This window comes from Lepeophtheirus salmonis, chromosome 10, assembly GCF_016086655.4.
Source record: "Lepeophtheirus salmonis chromosome 10, UVic_Lsal_1.4, whole genome shotgun sequence".
NCBI lineage: Eukaryota > Metazoa > Arthropoda > Copepoda > Siphonostomatoida > Caligidae > Lepeophtheirus > Lepeophtheirus salmonis.
The window spans coordinates 15,324,546-15,349,253 of record NC_052140.2 but is presented as its reverse complement, the minus strand read 5'-3'; positions in this window follow the sequence as shown (position 1 = coordinate 15,349,253).

Here is a 24,708-nt window from a genome sequence, read left to right as displayed (position 1 = left end):
CATGTCTAAGCAAGTTGTACAAGTAGCTTATACAAGAAATAAAATGAATAATCATAAATGAGGATTTACATTACTTGAATTGGTTTTTGTCCTAAAAATGTCGATGGTTTGTTAAAACAAATAATATGTATGATATATGTATTAAGATCAATGTATAAATATTGCAAAAAATATTCCTATTGTAATTATAATACGATATTATACTAATATACAAATCATTAGTTATATAACGAAATAATTATAAAAAAACACTCCTAATGACGTCACAAGGGATCGATTTATCTCCTTTAATGACCTTTAATAGGGACTGGACTGAAATGGATGGAACCTAACTCTACTGTACTAAGGTCCTTTATAAGGACCAACACATTAATACTCAGTGTTACCAAAAACGGTTAAACATTATCTGTCTTAATTAAAGAATTTGTTTGAAAACAGTCTCATCCTAATTTACTTATATATATATATATCCAAGTAAACTTATAAGCATGTACCTATAAAAAAATATTGGACCCTTTTGAAGAACTAATATGTTTCATAATCATGAACACATAAAGAATTTACTAAATGATAAAAATCCAATTATTCAAAGTCAATTAAGCCAGATCAATTTTCTCTATTTTTTATTTACTAGTAGTAGATAATATACAGAGTGGTTTGGCAAAAAATGTCCTTTTAAATGATTTCATATTATCTGGTAAAAATACTACAAAATATGGTAACTCTGTTTTACATTCTTTATTAACAAATAATATATATATTTTTGTCGAAAGTTTGACCAACATCTTACAAAGTAAAAATGAATATGTAGCAAGGAAATATGATAAGACCTGAATGTCACCAAGAAAAAAGCTAACTATGATAATCTTGGTCTAAAATATTTTTTTAAAGTTTGCTAAAACATCTTATGACAAAAACTAGAATAGAAATTAATGTAGAAAAGGTTAAGAAACTCCTTATGTATTTAAAACGGAAAGAGTCAACATAAAAAAATAATCTTGTAAGAATATATTTACTGCGGATGAGGTGTACGTCCACCAAGACGACCGATGGCTTACAATATCAACACAGATCTTAAAGGTATCTTTTGAATAAGTTAAACGGTAAGTATGTGACTGGGTCTTTCGGACTCAGATGACAAAAAAATGACACTTCTTCAAGCAAGGAGGGAATATTGAAGCTACTGCCAACCAAAATGTACTGAGTTAAGTACTGATAGGCTATTCTTCCATGGATAAAGGTCAAATATCCTGAAAAAAGTTATATATGATAGGGAATGGTAGCCTCTTGGACATAGAAGCAAAGACAAAAAGATTATGTTAGTATATCACGGCCAACTTTTGATCACATTCTTCACGAACCCTAAAAAAACCTATACTATTTTTGATAGGTCGTCATTTAGGCATAGAATAATTCTGCATCGCTTCAAAATATAGAATTTCTTAAGGCTGGCATTACCAAAGAATGGATCAAACCTCTTTTGCCCGGCTTAAACCCTAAATTGAGTCTTTGACCACGGCTAAATATCCATCACATATTATTTGTATGGGTGATATAGATTTGGAAGACAAGAAAAGGGTTATTGCTTCTTCAACCAAGAAGATAAATTTGAAGTTGATTCCTACTAGAAGATCCTGAAGTATAATATTTTTCTTCTATGGATAAAGGTCAACTATCACGAAGAAAATGTTACATGGTAGACCCTTACACACAGTGGCAAAGACTCAAAAATAATGTCAGGGATAAATGGTGAATTCATCACCACCTTCATCAACAGACCTAAGGCCCTTGGATTATTCATGTTTTGGTAAGTATTGAGGCAAAGACTAATTCCACACTTTATTCAGCTAGGGACACTCCCAAGGCCAGAATTACCGAGGAGTTGATCAAATATCCTTGGGATATAGTAATTGAGACTCGTTTCGGATTTAGACTCTGAGTCGAGGCTTTAATCCAGGATTTAATATATTTCTGCAAAAAATATATCTTTTCACATATAATTTAAACTTTAAAATGGGTCATGACACCAAGGGCCGTGACTCAAGGGAAGAACTTGTGCAGAGGGAAAATCCTTGCAGATCCTGTCAAAGGAAAAACGAACCAACCGAAAAGAGTTGTGCTTTAACTCCTTCATGAGTAAGGTGGTCTTCGTCTTTCTGAAAGGCTTATGTATTTTTTACCCAGAGTCAAACTTACAAAAATGCTAAAATTTGAAGTAGCAAAACGTACTGTGTTATTCAAATTTCTTTATTTATGTTCTTTCTTTTTCTCTCAGATAAAGTACACCGTTAAAAAAACGTTTCAAATTTCTCATAATAAGAAATAACATTTACATAATATAGATGCTTTTCATCTATATTAAATCCCCTCATTTCAATTTATTTCCTGTAAAAAGTGACCTACAATGAACTTCAAGTGAACAAAGACCCATTTAAGCGGGAATATACATTTATGTTATAATATATAATTGAGGGATCGCAATGCTAAGATGAAAATTCCTGGGGCGAATCCTCAGGTCACCAAAGTTTAGATTATCTGACCGGATACTTTACGTACGCACTCTTTAAACCTGTAGTAGGTAAAAATAAACTGACTCATACTTTTGCAAAAATGAGTTTCACTAATAATATATAATGAATCACCGTTACCATACACATACATATAACCACACAAATATTTTGCTTTATTAACGGAGATTTAACTCATTAGTGCTAATCAAAATAATCCTTCAATATTGCTATCAAACTAGGCCATTGGGATAATGTGCTAACAAAATTTCATTATTATATATATGTACATAGAAGCCTGAATAAGTATTGAGGCATACAAGGTTAATCCCAAGGGATTTAGGACCCTTCTCCTCTTCCCAAAACAAGAAAGTTTTTTTCTACAATTTAAAGCATTTAGTATTGCATTGTTCTGAGACGTCATGCTTATTGTTGACGTTGGACTTCTTGTTTAATACGTTTAATATTAAAATCACAGTTACATAAATCAAAAATTCATTTTTTTTATAACCCCAAAAGTAGGAAATTATATTCAAAATTTGATTTTTGTGAATAGTCCAGGCAGCGTTGGCAGGGTACAAATGGAAATGGACTGTGTTTTGGGGCGTTAGCATTGTTGGTTATGTTGACCATCTTAAAACATACACACACAATTTTATACGAATAAGAACCCTTTCCTCATTTATATTAACTTTTAATAGTGAGTTTTTCTTGTGCATTAGCATATTTAAGCGAGACCAACATATAAAAGGCCTTAAACCTTTACCTTCTATGAAAAATTTGTCTCTCTAACGTTTAGTTCTATTTCACTTATAGAATACCTTAATATCTATTAAAAGATTATTATATATTCAATATATTTACATATTTACATTATAAAGACAAGAAATTAACTTTAAGATTGCAAAGGATAATATATTTTCCTCTAATTATCTTATTTTTATCGTCCTTAATCTATCTAGAAAATGAGCTACACAAAATTACTATTTCATAGGGATTTTCAGTACCAATTACTTTTACTTAATCAAGTAGTATTTAATAAAGGGGCAATGTTTTATTTATTCCTGAAGCCCTTCGACGAAGTTTCATTAAGATTTTTAAAACATTTATATATTTTATTTAGTACTAATATCAACTATGAGTTTTCACTAGCTAAAAAATACAAATTACAATCAATCTTGATGAAAAATAATCAAACGGCTTTAAGAATAAATAAGGCATTAAACTTGAATTAAATACTACTTGATGATAATTATGAAGAATTAAATCAAAATTACAAGCAAGTAATATGCACTAAAAATCCCGATGATTTGACTAATTTTATATCATTCATTTTTTGGGATGGATTTAGGATGATGATAAATGTAGGATAATTAAATAAAAAAATATTATTATTCTCGTTATAACAATATGGAAATAAGATTGTATAAATATCTAATAATACATTTTAGGGTTTGATATATAATAAAACTTAATATAAGAGAGATATATTTTTGATAGACAGAAAGGTTTAACTCTGTTTATTTGTTGGTTCCATTTTGACATCCAAGAGTTAACTATTTCCTTAATACAAATGAAAAAAAGGGTTATGGCATAGGCCCAAAAAATGGCCAACATCAACAATACTGACGTCACAGGAAAACGCTCTAAATATTTTTAGTTAAGTACCAAACGTTCCATATCTAAAGTGTTAGAATGTGTTATTCATTATGGGTGAATTTATGTCAAGTATTGAATGGGTGTTTTCTTAACAGGGGTACAAAATGGTATCCAGAACTTCTGATGCAAAAAGTATACATAGTCCCCATCCCCCTTCCTCCTCAATCCCTAATTTCCCCTCCATATAAATTACAAGAAATAACCACTTAAAAGGGGGCGTTTTAAACCAGTATAATAAATTATTCATTCATTACAGGGTGGTCTTCTCAAGAAAACAGGGGCTGATGTTTTAATTATTGTTCATGTTTTAAGAATCGACTTTTTAAAGGAAGAAAACAAAAATTAGAATTGCATGTTACACACATAGTCATGGTCCCAAACGCAACCCTAAAGTTATAAATAACTCTCTTACACCATTTAATTTACAATTTATAAGATGGTACTTTTTTTTTGCCTTGACTGTCTATTAGGGTGGGTCGTTTTAAAAAAAGTCCCATACATTTTTCTTATAATAAGCTCAAGAACTTGGTTTCAGAGGTTCTTCAAAACAATATACACTTTTAAGATAATTAGTTTTTCAAATACGCTATTTAACAAGATATCCGGCGCTACAGATTTTTGTATTTTTCCGGGATAAATGATGACTTAATTGTACGATGCTTGTACAGTACATTTTTAAATATTGAACATAGAAGCACAATGGTGATGATTTTGGTGGACAAATGTCTGTATACGAACAATAGTAAGGTCTCAAAGATGACATGGATCTACTGGAGATGTGTCGTAGAGTTGAGGAATTCCCCAACGAAGAACAAGGACTACAACAGCACTACTACAATTGGGAGTCCAAGAATATTTGGCTTTCCCCACCTTAATCCGATGGATTGTTTTGTCTGAAGCTACCTTGAATCAAAAGTCAAGAGGTGCCCTCACTCTAAAAAATAGTCTATCAATTAAATTGGTATGGAGGAATTAATATCGGGCTATAGTTTCTAGAGCTGTGTGCTTTAGTAACATAATCGAAGCCGTTATTGAGGCCGAAAGAGGCTAAAATGAGTCAAATATATTATGTTAATTTAAAGTAAATTGATCAGGAGTATTTGATTTCGTTGTAATAGCCTTACTTGATTTCTGATTTGAGAACAACAAACCAAATTTTCCTATATCGTGAAAACAAAATTATTTAAGAAAAAGTTACAATATTACTGTTTTGCTTTTTGTACATAAAGATCAAAATTTAATTAATGGGACCTATACATTTTTTTCAGTAAGTAAACTTTAATCATTTAATTATTATGATAGGTTAAAAATACTATTCAAGTTTTGTACGTGAATAAAATGTCTGATGATCATTGGTTATACATAATATACATATTTTTTTAATCCACAAATATGTTTAAATAAAGCTTTAATTGAATTAGAAAATCTCAAAAATACGTTCAATTGTCCTGAAATTTGAAATATAAAAGACTTTTATAGTACTCTAAATTTACACCCAACGATCAATTTATAATTTTTTTAATTTTCAACCCACCCTACGTTCTATTTCTCTCCTTAAGAGTACATACATATGCTCAAGAAGGGTGGAGAGAAACGAAAAAAAAATTAAAGAGTTTAATTTAAATCTCCTTTGTTATTCCTTTGATTATTGTTATTATCCAGTGAAACCATTTTGGGCTGTGGTTTTCTGTAGTCAATAGACAAGGAACCAAAAGGCTATGTTTATGTGAATTTATGGTCTTTTTTTTTTTTGTGGTAATATATGTTGAAATATTTCGACAAGTAATTGATTTAACAACTTTGAATTTATGGCAATTTGAGAAATGGTTGAGTGGGTTTATTAAGGACTTGGACTCGTGTTACACTTAAGTCTAATTAAACTACGACTTCAATATCAACCCGTACTTCAAGTTTAAAGCTTCTCGTTTTATTGGGACTTGTCAAAAATTAATCAAAAACAACTTGGACATATTTCTTGCAACTTGAATTTGTTTTCTTTTTTGAGGGAATTGAGAGACTTGAAACAATTTTGAGCTCGAGCTCAAAGACTCACTTTTCAATGCTTTTATCATTATTCTACAATTCACAGTGTGAAAACATATAAATATAAAGTGTAACCGCCAGTATGTGTGCCCCTTAATTACAGAAAGTACCGCAGATGAGCTATAATTGTAAGTCGTTATTGAGCTCCGGGTAGAATTAAGGATCTAACACAGAGTAATTTCTGTCTACGGTCTTACTTGATACGGAGTGGAAATATAGTTTATTGTCTTTATATTACAGCTGCTCAAAGCTAATTTTTTCTCCTTTAGCTTTATCCATTCTAAAGAGATTAAATACATAAAATGTATGAATAAAAATTTTAGTTTATGATTAGATTTCTACAAAAATAATTAGCCCCATAAAAACAAATCTGATATTGGAGACATATAATGGTTAATAAAATTACTCAACTAAAATATATCTTTACTTTTTTGTAAGCATTCAAAAAGATGAGTTAAAATGCACGGCTTTTAAATTAAATAGGAACTAAACTGTGAAATAAATTATGCGAATCATAACTAATGGAAAAACAAACAGCAATAAACTAAATATTTTAAATTGATTCATTTTAAAACCTTTTAAAATTGAAAACCAATCAACGTAGGAGCTGTAAACTTTTATCTGAACAAATGGGATAACTTTTTACTAGCATAAACCAATATTAGGAATCTTGATTAAAAAAGATGAATAAAAATAACCAGCCGCTAACATTATTGTTCTAAGATTTTCTACCCTGATAGGCTCTGCAATAGTAAATTTTTCTGGAATCAAACTTTTGCAGCTTTCAATATCATGTACAAATACTCGATTTTTTGCATTACGGCTTTGCAAAGGGGGTCTAATTAACAAGAACAGGGGTGACAAATTGCTCACAGCTAATTTAATTAAACGTCCTGTCAGCTAAACTATTCTCCTAACAAACATTCTACAAATAGTATTCATTAATTTTCTGGTGTGTTTTTTTTACATACCAAAAATGCTTACGATTCGTAACCCTACGAAATACCTACAAACTTAGTAGGATTGCTGACGCAACATCATGCTAATTACTAGTTTAACTTACCACTTAAGAACCATGTTGTTCCATTTGTAAAATAAATTTCAATTTGACACATTTGCGTTGAATAATATATTACAGAGGCGTTCTGTTGGTAAGTCTCATATTTGCAAGAAAATGGATGTTGAGGCTAAACCATTTTTGGTTGGACTAACAAACCACAACAAAAGAATATATTTATATAAATGATTACTAACACTACTCTAATTAATTACATATTATGCAAATGATGAATACGATTTTTTTATTCAAATAAAAATGTGGTTCAACGGTTCTATTCGTCGAATATATTTTGTACCTACACCTATTGGTAATATGTAATAATTACAATTTTTAACCTTTTTTTCTTTGTATTTAATTTTATGTTTTTATAAAAACCAATAAATTATACATGTATATAATATGTATACATTGCTTTAAACTTCAAGGTCCTCTTGATTTATAGACCTTACCTACTTGAAGCAAGAGTCTCCGCGTAACATCAGATGATAATTATTTACGAATGAATAGTAGACAGTGTTCGATTCAACTATTCCACACCAATAACCAGAAAAAAAGAAGTAATTCATCATGGACTCCCAATAGTATATATGGCATCCATTTTTACCAACTGGATTTTGATCCTGGTTTTCCATAGAGGAACAAATTATTTGTTTGCAGTCAAAAATCCCGGCCTTAACGAAGAAACCATTTTGGTTTTTTTGTTTAAAAGAATTTATTTGCTCTATGTAAGTCCTCATCACACTTTTCAAGCAATTGCTTGAGTTGTGTTTTTTCCATCAAGAAGCAGTATTAAATTAAAACACTATTTTTTTTTTTTTTGATCCACTGTCTTAGAAATGACAAAAGCCGCGTCACACTTAGCACAATCACTCACAAACTAAAGAACAGATTGTTAGGAAATTCTGAAAACGGTCTTTTGAAAATGAAGTAAATTTCAAAAAATTATAGGGCCATCTATGCATGAAGCCTGGTACTTTTCAGCCGACAAGTTATATGACTTTTTTTTCCCTTGCAGAATATTTTTGTCAGTTCAGTTTAAAGAAAAAATTAATGGAGGCTGTAAAGTAAAATTCCACTATACTCAAAGCCTTGTAGAGACTAAAAAGTGTCACTAAGATGACTACATTATACAAATAAGGATCATGTCGAATGTTGAGGGACAAATTATGTTAACTCCAAAATGTAAATATACATGTTAATGCCTATATGGCATACTAAAAGTCTAATATTTAATATGAATACTTGAAAATAGAGAAATTCAGACTATTGAAATGAACTTCAACAGCCTCATTTTATTATAAAAGTTGGAAAAATAATTATTCATCATGAATTAATGAAGTTTCTAAGATTAATACTTAGAAGTTAAACAATTTGGCTTCTCTTTGCAACTTGGTTTATAGCTTTGGGTCTTACGGTAGACGAAGAAAAATATTGAGGAGAGGATTTCCATTATTTTATCGTAAATTGATAATTGGCCTTCCAATGCACGGTGTATCTTTAACATCAAAATTATCGGAACAGAATCGACATAACCAAAAATTGCACGTAATTGGCTGTTTATAGTTTCAGGACCATTTACATTTTTAGACACCTATATGGAAGAAAAGCTGTATAAAATGGCGTATTTTTTATTTGCTGGTGTCCATCCTTGACGCTTCCTCCAACAATAAATAATAAAAAAATTACAAAGCTGTTGTTTATGAAGTTGTTGTTTTTTTCAAAAAAATGTTATCTTTCTATTGCCATCTTAACTAAACTAATTGCTCATATACAACACGCAATAAATATTACTCAAGCCATCTTTTCGAAAAAAAGGATTCCTTTTTACTTTTTATTTATAAGCTTTTAATATATTTCCACAAGATGGCGGCCCCTTTCAATCGTTTTGTAAACAAATAAATATTAATAAACAACACTCATGCCCCATTGTAGTAGTATTGGGTTTATAATTAACCAAGAAGGTTGTAGGCCATCATAATAATGATGATATTGCAGAACCCGGACGGATTTAATCCGTACAAAACAGACTATTAGTGGGTGGTTTAACAAATATCCCTCTTAAACAGATATAGGTAATTGTTGACTCGACTCTACTCAATGTTCTCTAAGGCAATTGCTCATGGTTTACTGATTTAAAAGCCGTTAATTAGGCACAAAAGTTGTTTAAAACGTAACTACAAACTAATTTTATTTCAAATAAATGAATTACAATGTTTTTTTAAAGACCTAAGACTTAATAAGTATGGCTTAGAAAAGCATTTGCTTTTTTCCACTGTTTTTTTTTTTTTCTCCTCTTCTTTTTCTTATTGTTTTGTGCTCATAGTATGGAATTAGCCCCGTAAATTTAACCGAAACGATATAAATCAGTAAATTACAATTTATTTCTTATTTAGGGAAGGGGGCATTAGGAAGGCTGCTGCTACCCCTAACCCCTATCAACCACCATCACCATGGTATAATAAAGGGGTTTCGTAAAAGCAGTCCTAATGAAAAATTCCTTCATCTTCCTCATCAAAATTTCTACCTACCTACTTCAAAGGAAGGTATGGGTAAATTAGGGTGGTTTTTATGTCAACTTTTATGAAATTTCGATGCCGCCTCGAGTGGAAAAGCTGTCAAAGGCTAAGGAAGTAACTTATGCAAAAGTTCATTGTTCTAAAATGCCCTTTATGTTGACGTATATATCAGTGTAAGCTTGAAAAAAGGCAAAAGTGATGTGGTCAGTACAGATTCTTGATGGGACGATTAATCGGAATAAGAGAAATGGAATCGGCATCTGGAAATTAATGTTTCATTTGAGATTTCGATTCTTATCTATTATTATTTATTACTGGTCTTTAACTATTTATTACTTTTCGAAGTTATGAAAAAATATTATTAAATATATCTGTCAATTTATAAAAAACAACCATTGGAATTTTGCGTGTTGAGTCTTATAATTTTGTAAATACTGTAATAAAACAGTTTATGAAAAAAAAAATGCTCGAAAACAGAGAAGAAACTAATTGAACACTAAATAAAAGGGTTAAACGACACGTGCAGTTGGTGCAGATGTTAGTAATTGAGAGGAATGAATTTTTTAAAGGAATCTAAGAAAACTTACTTTTGCAAAATTTGGCTTTGGAATGTTTGTCGTGGGATTACTTGTCCTAGGCAAAAAAATTCTTGGAAAAAGCTCGCCGGGCTGAAGAATCGCCGTCCTTTATTTAATGTAATATTATTTACATTAAAATAAGAAAGGTAATTTATTTTATCAATTGTAATTTTCAGAAATTTATAGCAAAATAGTATTTTTAGTATTATTTAAAATATTAAAAAAATCAGAATTGTCAAAGGGAATTTTTTACTAGAATTGCATCGGGATCGGGATTTCTTTGGATTCGTCCCCTCCTTAGTTGAGAATAAAACAATGTATCTTTATATCATTTTGTTTGATTTTTTTTTTCGTATTGCCGAAATTTATAACATATGTTGTTTTGATCCTTACTTTTTGGATATGTAAAAATAATAATAAGATGTGCGCTCTGTGCAGATCATCAAATTATTTTTAACTCTTCTATCTTTTTGCTTTATATAGTGATATTAGAAAAAAACTTTTAAATAGTTGTTATATTAAAGACAAATACCTATCAAACATTTTTTTTACATGTGAACAAATTTTGCCTTATTACAGCCTTCAATGGCTAATTAAAAATGTATGTTTTTTTTTTTAAATTACATCAATATACACGACCTAAAGATGACATTGCCAAATAATGATGTTTTGCATATGTTTATTTTATGTGTTTTTTTAATATGACTACTTTTTTATTCTAACCTTAATGTATATTTTTTTAAATATTTAAAAAACACTCCGGCCTAACGAAGGTAGGTATATTAAATATCCATTAAAATATGATCATTCAAAATATATTCTAATTACTTCTCGGAAAGATCTTCTCTTCTGTTTCTCTCTAAATAACTCATTAATATTACCGATTGTAAAACAACATAACACAAAATACAAGAAAAAACAAGAAACAGAAGGAATAACGAAAACAATACGTAATTTAGTGACTAATATCCATCGATCAAAATCAAGAACCTTCAGAGTGTAACTACATAAGTATAAATATATATATTTATACAGAGATATAGGGCTAGGAGTTGTAATTTAAACAACAACTGATATACATACATAATGTTGTAGCAATGGCATTAATATTCAAGTGTGTTTGGAATATTTTTTTCACATTTTTTTTTGTGTGTGTCTGAATATCTCATAATACGTATAGTTGTATAAAAAATGATATCCCGTATACAAAATTTAAAAAAAACGCAAATCAACTTTGGAACCCTATCAATTTGAAGTATGCTTTGGAGGAGAGTAGCTTAGCTGTCATGACGTTTTATTAAATTAGCTGCGTGAGCAGCAAACAATGTCATTATTTTGTTATGTAAAAAAATAATGGAAATTGATCATTAATATAATAATTTAGTGTTGTATCTATTTATTCAGTCAAGTCCATCCCAGTCATACTAGTGTTGTATAGCTCCTTATTGATTCAGTCAAGTCTATCCCAGGCATAGAACCGATCCTATCGGTCCGTGGAATATTTCCTCAAAATTTCGATGGTTTTTTTTCAGAAAAATAAGATAAATGTCATTTGTATTAAGATCATTGAACATCTCTCGCAAAAAGTATTCGTTTTTTATTATGAGGTAACATTATATGAACATATTTTTAAATTGTATTATGTAATAATATAACTTAAAAATGAGGGAAAACACTCTCAATGAAGTCACGAGATATCGAATTTACCTTTCTTAAGGACCAACAAGTGGGACTGGACTTGGGGCGGTCCTCAGTCCTAATTGATGACCAACACATAACTAATAATAAGTTTGACAATTTGAAGAATGATTCAGTTATACTCTGAGTATGTAGGGTTATCAATTGTTAGCATTTTCAGTATGTAAAAAAAAAAAAATAGAAACCGAAATTAAGATGTTAATTCTGACAATTTGATGAATCATGTGGAGGAAAACGGCTTAGTTTTCATGACGTGTTACTGGATTTGCTGCGATCAGCTAAATAAGGAAGAAAATATACCCAAATTCCACGCTTTGTCTAGTATGGATATAGGCAGAAACTACTCATATGCCAATCCTCAATTCAACTCTGAGTCCAACAAGGACTTAAACTTACTTTTAACTTTCTAATAAATCTTCTGTATTACTCTTCGTTTTTCATTAGCAGAGTTGTGAGTTCTAAGCAATTTCGGTATTTATATAATAGAAAAAATAATGTGGTAACCTATAACATTTGAAAAATGTTGAGGAGAAGAGTTGCTTATCCTTTATGACGAATATATTTTGATTAGCTATAAATGGAAGGAAAGTAAAAAAAAATCATAGCATATGTACTAGGGATTGCCTTATTCTTAGAATAAAAAAACTAATGATAACTGCTTTGGAAAATCAAATTGCAAGCTAAAAAAAAAAAAATCACACGTTTCCAGATTATAAAACTCTTTCAAGACATATCATAATTGTGACATACTTTAGGATTTCCTCCTTTTAAACAGTTTGACAATTTTTTAAATATTAAACTTCAGGGATGTGATTGGAATTGGATAATTAAACATGACAAAATATAAATGTGATTATTTATGACCTTCCAGCTCATGTAGTAGCAAATGTATTGCAAAAAAGTGTTAAAAGTACGTGTTAATCGATAAATACAAAAATCTAATTTTAAAAGTGTCATTTTATTAAATAAATTCTCAATTTTTGTTCAAAAAACTCCAGAAATTTCAGATTATTATTTTTTTTTTTTTTCACTTTAACATTTTTATTCTTTGAAATGGACAACGGATCTAAAATATGTGGTTAAAGAACAGTTAGAGGGGAGGAGAGAGGGGCTAGTTGACATGCATGTAAGCTGTTGACACACTTTAATTATACGAGATTCTTTGAGTCGTTTTCTAGAACTTTTGGTGAGTAGCCATCTATTAGTACTGCCTTAGCAACAGTTATTTTATGGTGGCGAGCACAACGAATCCAACACATTTTGAATTTACAATCTGTGAGTAATTTTATCCATGTTTCTATATTTTATTTTGATGTACGTAAATGTTTGACTTACTTATATCACCTTTTTTTCTTTTTCTTATTTTGATAAATTATAAACTAGCTGTGGTTAATTTAAGAGTAAAGTTATACTAGTCGACTTAGAATTCAGTGAGATATTAGTATTTGTAAGTAAAAAAGTAACAAAGGGGAAGTTTGACATATGCTTGTTGGGGAATTTGAGACATTGGTATGTAAAGAAGGAAAAATAGAGGAATATTTTCTATTTCTAGAAAGAGTAGAGAATATAGATAAGTGTCTTTTGAGATCACATCAACAATTGTGTTTCCCGCTGTATGATATACGTAAAATAGGCATAGCAAAAAGATATCCATTATTTTTACAAAAATATTATTGTAGTAATGTGTATCTCACGTTGTATAAGTGCGATCGGTGTACGCTAGATGGTGTTTGAAAGAGAAGAATTCCCACTAAAAAAACTTTTCCGACAGTTTTGTGATTGATTATCTCATGTTTTGTTTGAGTGTGCATAAAAGATGGACGCACGAACAGAGAAAATACGCCATATCTCACAGTTTTTCTTATGAGCCTGATAGCCAATCATGCACAGTTTTGTGTTTCGATAATTTTTTTGATGTCAAAGATTCACCACGCTCTGGATTACCAATTGTCGAAATTATGGAAGAATAATGGAAATCGTCGAGTTTCACTGTCAAGTTAGCACTATTTTGATTGCCTAGGAGATAAATATGGTTAGAAATATTATGGATTTCCCAATAATTTATTATTAATACACCTTTTTTTTTTCGAAAATGATGAAAAAATAGTAAATTAAATTTAAGTTCATAGATTATTAGTGCATAAGTCCCTCTATAATAGCTAACAGATAACAACCTCCTCACTAAAGATTTTGTTGGACTATATATTATCTATGATTCTAAAGTTTTAGAACCAAGTAACGAAACTTGAGTAGATTCATGGTCATACTGTTGTCTTTATTTTACGCTAGATGTCCCTTTTTATGATTTCATGACATTACTGCATCATTTTCTCTTATGCCGTAGGCGGCTTTTTCTTCTCTTTGAATAATTGATCTTCATAATTCAGTCAAAAGGGTGAATTCATGGAAGTGGAAGGAGTTATTCAATGCTTCTAGAGAAAAAAAAGTGTTTCTACAACCCATACTGTGTACAAATATTTATCATGTGCTCTTTGTTTAGACACTTGTCTTATAGCTTAAAGGATAGCTATATAACATAACGAACCAAATAATATACATTTATACATTAAATTTACGAAGGCATACGATTGTTTTCTATTCGTAGTTATCAATAATACAAACTTTTTCAACGTGTCCTATAGCTGTTCCAACTAATCTCATGAATGACGTGGATTGGCTCAAAAAATTGTCCATATTAATATTGATATTTCAGCTCAAGACACACATTAATTACATTTTGAAATTGGGGCAAGAAGTAGCATATTATTTTGAACTTTGCATAATAAAAGTTTACTTTTCGATATCATTTCTATATGTTGAAAAGTAAGCATTTATATTGCTGCATCATTGCAACTTATTTATGACTACATTTTGTATATACAATTTGGTTTTATTTGGTGTGTACCTGTGGCTTTTATATTTCCAGTTCTATAAAATTACATGTTTTTAGTTTTTTCTAGAGTGTCCTTTTAGAGAAAATTAAATTAAGGATATCACTTAAGAATAAGCACAATTCAATGTCAATTTCTAATTTAGATCTATGATACCTTTAGAATCTTCTAATTTCTTAAAAAATCTTCCGTTTTTTTAATAATGTTGGGCGTAAATCAGTGATTTCTAGTCTTGTGATCACTACAGAACATTTTTTAATATCTTGCAGCACATGAAATATCATCGTTGAAATGTTTTTTGTTTTTTTAATACAGGACTTTGCATATAATTTGGGTTTTTTTTTTTTCAAATGGCTATATCTCGACTCCCACTTTGAATTTTGTTGCCATAAAAATGACTTGGCTGTGACTGGCTAAACAATTTTCATCACAATATACTTTCTTCACAGTTTTCCGCCAGTAAATATTAATAGATGAAGGAAACAGTTCGGCGATAGTTATTTTTTCCCCTGCAAGAATGACTGTAAAGGAGATCATCGAGGCCGCCAAGCTTCCCAAGTCGACAGTTTAGAGGATCATGAGTGCATATCATTTGATAAATCTCTCGTGTAGTAGCTTATTTTATAAGAAATCACTTTTAAAAAATCATACTTAAAGCTGCTCTGGCGTCTCGATGCCAACTCTGGACCACCTTGAATCATTAATGAAAACTCTTATGTATGGCAACTTGTGTCTTCAAGTATTACTGTATATTAGTGCTGCCACAATGTAAATATTTTTGTATCATGGCTGGTACACATATAGATAACGATAATTGTGTACTTTTTGATACTTTTTGTACTAAAAATATAAAACATAATTGTTTTTAAGGACAATTGACATGCAGAAACAGGTAGTGTTGTGGTAGTCCTTATTTAGGACTAAACACAACAGTCTTGTCTACTTCAGTCTCATTCTGGTCCAATACAGTCCTAAAAATTAAAAAGTTTGGTTCTTTATAACGTCATTAAACTTTATTTCTTTTTAAAGTTAAGTTATAAAGACTGATGGTATGAAAGAGCCGGCATTCTTAAGTAGCGGTCCTAATGACAGACAGGACCGATCCTAAGACTGGAATGGACCGAATAAGTAAAGAATGATACAATACCAAATACAGGGGTGCTTGCATAATTTTTTATTTGGATGAGGGCAGCTGATAAATTAAACCACTTTTTTTAATGAAATTAATTATTGATTAATAAATTTTTGGGGTTAGGTCATCACGTAGTTGATTTTTATGACGTAGTGAAACTGCACGTGTTGGTTCCAATATCCAGTATGTATAGTACTGTTTCAAAGGCATCAATGCCCCGTAACCACTATAGTACGGGAGTACCAAACAACACTACTGTATTGTCAATAGTTAATCTTTCAACGCTGCCGAAAGAGTTTAAAAATAACCGACTAGCAAGATTTTAAAGGAACCAAGTTATATTGAAACTACTGGGTGATTAGTAGTATAATATACCTTGAAGAACGAGGTCTAATTATATATTGTTATTAATATTTTCTACACAGTTTTGTATTGAAAGACACACAGAAAGACTGGTTCGTAAATAGAGATAGGCGATGAATATAATTATTTATTTGACCTCAAGATACAATTTATAAACAAATAGTGAACAAATATATGTACATATGTATGTGTAGGTACATTTACCTAGATACGTATGCTCGCCTGCTGCCAAGTTCATTAAAATCTCAAATAACAAAAACCTAATACGGGTTTATTTATTCAAAGTTATTCATTAACAGGTTCAAAGCTGTGTTTAAAAGACGTGAGTGAAGAAGGATAACAACAATGTCGAAACTAGATACAGTAGTACCTTGACATACGAATTTAATTCGACTTGATGGAAGATCGTTAGTCCCAGCAATTTATACCACAAGAATCCACTATAAAATACTATACTTTCGACCAAATCCTATCTATAGAAAAAAAATCTTGATCAAAATCCGACTCGTATCTCAAAAAAGTCGTATTTGGGTGACTAAAATATCAAGATATTTTTGTATATTATACAATGTATGTGTGGAATCAACACAAAAACAATCTTGAACCTTAATCAAGAAAAGAAGAAGTATTCATCACATTTATTTACATCATTTGTTCTTAAAGCTAGAGTTGTGTCAATCCTTATATATTAAGGTCCAGTTCAGCCTAAGTCCGTTCCAACTCAGTCTTGCATATTCGTCCTACAACTTATAAAGTTCGATCTTTAATGACGTTCCTCATCTTTATTTCTCTTGGACTGATAGGAACAGTCGAAAGACTGAACTGTACCAATTAATTAATGAATAATCTACACTGCTTACACCTCAATATTTCATAACATTTTTACGTCAATAAAATTCTGAGATGATTTGGGATATTGATTATTTCGATCTTTCATTAGATATATGAAACTTAATGTGACCCCGATAGGATCTTTCTAATAAAATCTATTAATAAATAATTATTTCTTTGTGATGAAGATTTTTTTGCTACTTTAATCGCAATTTGCAGCGCCTCCAAAGGATAAGTGAGATTAATTTGCTAATAGAAACAGAACCTAATTATTCGTCAAAGAATACAAATGCATCTTTAAGAAAATCATTCTAGCTTGTTTTGTGTTAACGGGTTCGGTACATAACTACCTATACATATGGAGCAAAAACTAAACGAAGGAGTTCAATTAATTATGACATGAAAGCACGTACACTTTCCTAACGACGCAAACGATAGCAACATGAATATTATACATTATTATTAGTATAATAATAATTTAAAGAAAACACAGACTTGTAGCCAGTCTTGTAAATACATACATACATAAGTACATAGAAAATGAAAATTGAGCCCTATAATCATCCAATCATCCACCTGTGGAAATTTACCTACATATTCCTCCCCCCCCCATTTTCTGCCCCAAACATACGAGTACATATGTACATATCTTGTTTATTAAACAGATAATGAAAACCTGCGCGTTAAAAAGTGTTCCTCCCCGTGCGTGTCGAACAAACTTGTGTTCGATATTCAATTTTATGACGATTGTGTGTGTGTTCATAAAGGAATTCAAGTGAGAATCTGGCAAGAAATGCATTTACGTCACATATGCGCAAGCAGGTGAGGCATATGAAGTGACAAATTGAGGAACTATTATTAGGTGCGCCGGAAGAACCTATAAATAAAAATAACGTCACGTAATTGATGACCTCTATAATCATACAAATTTTTGTTTTTTATGGGTTATTCGAAAAGTATGCTCCAATACCCCTGACCTTTTTGTCTTTTAAAGGACTTTGAATGACTGGCTTTTTTAACAGGTTTGAAAGATTTTTTTAAATGCCAAATTTGACAAATAATTTTTTCAGACGAGACAAAAAGTATTTTTTTCAATTTTAGAATTAAAATTTTTTAAAAGGGAATAAATTTGAAGGAATACAATTTTTTTTAGCTAAAAGTTTTCCTTTTCCTCGAAAGTGAAGACATTCAAAAAAATTTCGAGACTAACAAATTTTTTTATTGCGATAACGATAAGAAATTCCACAAAAGTGGGGTGGGTGATAAGTAATTCCTTTTTTGGCCCTAAGGTTCCAACTCTACTTTTTTGAATCCTTATATTTCCCTCGTATAATCCTGAAAATTCCCAATGGGAAACCCAATTTTTAAATTTGAAATCAAAATATCTGGAATATCAACGGCAATTTTCCTTTTCCTATATGAATTATTTTTTTTTTATGTGTAGAATAATGAAGAGTTAAAAAGGTCTAAATATATATCATTTTTTAACATATTAAAATCTCAAAATTAACATATCCACATTTTTTGATTACAAAATTTTAAGATTTACAATTATTTTTTACAAAATTAAAAAAATAGAAGAACCCATTGGATTCTACGGATATCTTTAAATATGTTTATATTCAAAGAATTGTCTAAGAGAAATGTATTCAAATATAAACTACGCACAAAGTAAAAGAAGAATCTTATACAATTTAACATAAATTATTTATGTAGACTTCCATATAAATGAATTCCATAGCTCTTCCTACTTCCCCAACTGGTCTTTGTCAATTATAGTTTTTTACTTTGTTTGTACTTCTAGTTATTAAATGAAACACAAGTTTTTTTTTGTTTTTTTTTAGTCTAATATCATATGCAGAGTGGGGACTTGCAGTAGCAATTAAGAAATATGTCAGTTTTTGGAATACAGAAAAGACAACTCAAACACAATTTGTGACATGTTTGAATAAGATATTTAGCTATGTATTTTTACTAAATAAATTCTTCTTCACAAGCAATAACAGCGAATAACTTGACAGTTCTTGACAATGAAGCCCGTATTTTTGATGTACAACTCTGTCATGAGAGCAACTTGGAGTGAATCCAAATTTGGATGAAAGGGGTGTCCCACATTCATCTCCAAGACACCCAAAACTAAAAATTCAGATGTCAGAGCTGGATGATTTCTACATGGAGGCATATTTTTTGGCTCTGTGAGACTGTAAAGGACTTCTTAATGTTGTCTGGAGTCTAGATGAAGATGTCAATGGTCTTTGAAGCCGTCTCGGGAGTGAGGTCCGCGTGTAGGAAATCGTACATGCGTTGTCTTTTTTGATATTGCTCTGACATTTTAAGACTTAGATACATAGGGTAAAAATAAAACTTGTTTATATTTCTTTTAACTCTCATTTAGTTGTGTAATGAAACCTCGTAATTAAAAAACCCGGGGATTTTATCGTATTTAATTACTACTGCTTGTTTTGAGTTGCAGCTCTGTTATTAAAAATACATGTTATCATATACTTACAAGTGATATAACTATGTGCATTTCTACTTTATAATGTACCACTGAATACTGATGAATTTGTAAGCCACAAATTATAAAATTATTATATAAACTATTCAATAGATGTTCAATTTTTCCATAATTATTTAACATAAATATTTTGAATCCTTCATTTTTTGATTTCAAGTTGTTATAATTTGCTTAAACAGGTTACAGCATGTTCATGACATATACACAATATCGATGACTTACTTAGACAGTCAAAGAATGAACTTTATGGTAATATATATGAGCATATTGAATCCTCCTGACCTCTTTTTCTTGTTCCATAATACAAAAGTTAAAACTTAATCACAAAAAAACCTGTCAACAGGATCCCTTTTTTTCCCATACGTACCTTTTCGCCCCCTCAAAGAGACAATGGTTTTACAAGAGAGGAAAGTTTCTTTTACGGTACATACTTTTAACAAGATAATAAAAAGTAAAAATAAGAGTAAAAAAAGTGTCCTTTTAAATAATAAGCCCATAAAAAGATTTCCCTGCCATTGTTATACATAGATACCTAGATATTATGTAGAAGCGAATTCTCTATTGAAATTTAAATATAAAAAGCTTCCACGATTTGATGATGTTCAGGTCATTGTATGTAGTAATAGTAGTAGTACCTATATATCCACCTATGTACAATAAAAAAAGGTATTTTTAAAGTAGAAGCTTGACCCCAATAAGACCTTATCTTATTATTATTACCCTCTTTTCTAACGTAAAAATTACATATTTATAATTTTCCTTCAACGACATTTTATATTTAGGGTCAATTTAAATATCATGCGATAGAATCTTCAAGTAAATGTAGTGATGGATGTGGTTATATCTACTACGTCACATGGTTATATAACAGAACAAATTGTTATATACATACATATATTACAATATGATCTTCTAATATGACTTACAACATCACGAAATTGCGTGTGTCTCTAACAAAAAGCGTTGACATATTTAATGGTTATACCTACGTCCAAAAGGGATGATGATGGTTTCATGTGACTCCAAGGAGCATAAGTAGGCTAAGGACGATTGGCAGGAGCTTTTTTATTTGTGGGTAGCCGAGTTGTTTTTGGAGGTCATTTGCTTTTAAATCATTTTGTTGATGAGCTTTCAAAAAAGTGTCTAAACTACGAAATATGTACATGATTTTTATAGAATCAAGAAAAGACAAATCAAAACCAACTTTTGAAATATGTTAATGCCATATTTTTTAATCAATATGTTCTTTTTCACAAGCCAACACAATCTCGATACACTGCCACACATCTCCAGCCCATGAAAGTCGTATCCATGGCGTACTACAACGTGAGGAAGGCAGGTTGGAGCAAATCCAAATTTTGATGAGAAGTGCAGTGGTCATTATTCTCCAAGACACACCAAACTGCAAAGTCCAGGGGTTTGATGTCAGGGCTAGATGAGGACCACATGGAGGCGGACAAAAAGTTTGCCAAACTGTTGCTGATGAAGTTTTGGTTCGTCTTGGATGTATGGGAGGGGTACTCCTTAGTGGACTTTGTGATATTGTAGACATACCGGCTGGGGATGCCAACGGTCTATCCAGCCTTCTTCTCACCGACACCAACACGGAGGAGATCGCACACGGGGTTCCTTCTTTTTTTAATTATTGTACCGACATTTTTACACTAAGAGACATGGGACATTTGCGATTGTTTTAAGAGGTTATTTGTGTCTAAAAAATTTTTATAATGTGATTTTATTTAAAAAGAAACCCTAGTATATATGTATTTTGTTCTTTGGGCGTAAACTGAAGCTGAAATTTGACAAGTCAATACTTGACTTTGTGTTAAGTAACCTGATTAATCAAAATGTGCCAATTTTTTTTTTTTTACAATAAATCCATAAAATGTATATTGACATTTTAATTAATTTATTCCAATGACCCTTGATTTCTTCTTAAATTAAAAATGAATAAGTGTGCAATTATTTTTATAATGAAATCCTTTTGTAAAGTCAAATATCTCCAAAGAGGCTGTTCCAGAGCAATAAATATACATTTGAAAAATTTATATATCACATAGTATAAATATTTTTTTTTGTAAGTTTTCAAGCATTTTTTGTTTCTTCTATATTTGATTGCAAGGATTTGTTTTTTTGAAATCTTCAAATACAATTTCAAAAATCCGAACTTTTGCAAATTATTTATAAAGATCACTTTATTTCTTCTCAATATTAAGAATAATAGAACGATTATATTAAGGCAGTTTGAGAATCATTGGCCAAAGTTTGCATTTCTAGTCCAAACATAATTATTTTTATAGAGCATTTTTACGTAACGTTAGTAGGGTTGATGTAGGTCATCTTTCAGACCTAAGACACCCAGTTTTATAATAAGAAATTTAAAAAACATTTCAACGGTTAACTATTGTCATGTATTTTGATGTCAAAATGGAAGTGGTAATTAGGTATAAGGACTTGAATCATTACAGCCTATTGAAAATCCTTTTTTTCAAACGTCCAGATTTAATATAAATCATATTTCAATATATTTTTGCATAATTATAGATGCTTAGTCCTTTTTTTTCATTTTTAAACCCATTCGGGGTAGCTTATCTTTTACAAATATCAACTATAAACCCAAAATTTGGTTTAAAACGCTAATGAAATGTTGTTTGTCAGCAACAATAGACTTAATGCTTCAAAAACGGATATTGACAAAGCAGTGTCATTTTTGAAATTTCTAATTCCTCTCTTAACTAAATCATTCCATTACTTTAATTTCTGTTTTCATGATTTTTAGTCAGTTATTTTATCGATATTGATAAATATAATCAAACAATTAAATGCATATAAAAAAAATCAGAGACAATGATCATGCTGAACTTCGAATAAATAACATTTGTGCTTTATAGGTGCAACATAAATCAACATTCTCAAAATCATCAGCTATAATTTGTAGAATGTCACAAAAAATAAATGCAAATGATCGGTTTTTTTAATGTTTTTTTCCTTCCAAATAATGGATATCAGTTTCCAAATAAAAAAAATAAAAAATCCCACTAGATCCTACCAAATAAACATACAATTAGGTTTGTTTCGATTCTAATTTTTAGGTACAGTCCAGTCAATGATTGTAGCGGAGGGCCAGTTTTCATTTACAAATGAATAATAATAGATTTGGTTAAAAATCAATTATTTTGATGGATATTTTTTTTTGCAATATTTATTTCCTTGCCAATCAAAGGAGTCCTAACATGACGGTATTTTATTCACATTTCCACAATTGGCCTTTCAGGGCTGGTGGATCATTGTCGTTGAAATTATCGTTACTCAATCATCGAAATATGACGTATTTTCTCTTTGCCGCTGTTCATCTTTGATGTTTGCTCAAACAATCACAAAACTGTCAGAAAAGTTTTTTAGTACGAAATATTATCTTTCTAACGCCATCTAAAGTAAATCGATTGTACAACGCGAGATACACATAACTAAAGCCATCCTTTTACTACCCCTATTATTAATTCATATGCAAGAAATACCTCAATGACGTCATAAAGGATCAATCTTAACTTTTATAAGTACTATTATGTGAATACACCGAACTCAACTGAATTACACTGGACTGAAGTTTTCTATCCTAAATAGTGAACCTACACAACCCTACATATCAAAGTATTCCACGTGGTTCAAACTCACTGTAACAAATTTTTGTGGAATTTTTATATGTGTTTGATTATTTTATTTTTTTCTTTCTTACATACTAAATAACCAACCACAAGACATGTCACAGTATTTAAATGTATCTCACGCAATACCTAAAAAGTTGTACATAAGTAAAGTGGAGTTGTATATAGATACAGAATATTTTAGTAAAATATCCCTATGGATATATTTCTTAATATTGTCTATGAAAGTAAAGCCCCCAAAACAACAACAATTTGACATGAATACGAAAATAAAAGGTGTTTTTTTTTTGGTTGAAGAAGATGTTGTATTATATACAGGGTGTACAAGTTATCTATGCCGCCACTTTGGCGTACTCTCTTGGGCAACCACAGGCAGTTAGGCAGCGATTTTTTTTTGTCAGATACATTGATCAAATTTGGACCAGTTGGAAAGAAAAAAATAAAATCAATTGAATAATTTTGCGTTCCAAATATTTGGCAAGGACAACATAACAATTACTCGAGCTCGACTACTCAGTTGGACGTCCTTTTGCATTGCAAGGAAGAAATTTGAGGCCTCTGAAGGTGATTTTGAAGCAACAGTGATAGAGGATGAGGTCAAAGTGACTGTTCCAATACATGGATGCCAATGGGAGGTCTTACATGTGGAAGCAGGACTTGGCTTCTTGCCACACCTAAAAAAAGTTTCAAATGGCTCCAAGACGATTTTGACGACTAATTTTAACCGGATCGCCGGTGCGATCGAATACTAAACCAACCGCCCTACAGTGGAACCGCAAAGACGAACTTGTTGGTCGGATCTAAAGGAATTCCAAGATTTTCCAAGCTACCATATGACGAAGGCCTTCTCTTGCTTTTGGCCTCGTATTGAGACTTTAATGGAGGCTGCAGGAGATTTTATAAATAAAATAAATCAGAATCCATCAAGCTTTCAGAATCTGGTTTTATTTTTTTAATTTGATAACTGGTTAAACAGAAAACTGCGTTTAAAAAAATCCTTTTAGAAGGACAGATAGCTTGCGCACCCTGTTCTTTTTTTGTACAGTTGTTATCAAAATAAAAAAGAAGAAGAAACCCTCAAAAAATTTACAACTTTTATTATTATCAAAGCTTTTAATCAAATTTTTGAATAAGAAGAGAGGGGGAACCATTTTTTCTTTTTTGATTTCTTTGATAAGATATTATTAACTAAACATACATATTCTTCTTTGTGTTTTCATTTTGACCCAAAATTCACTCTTGATAAG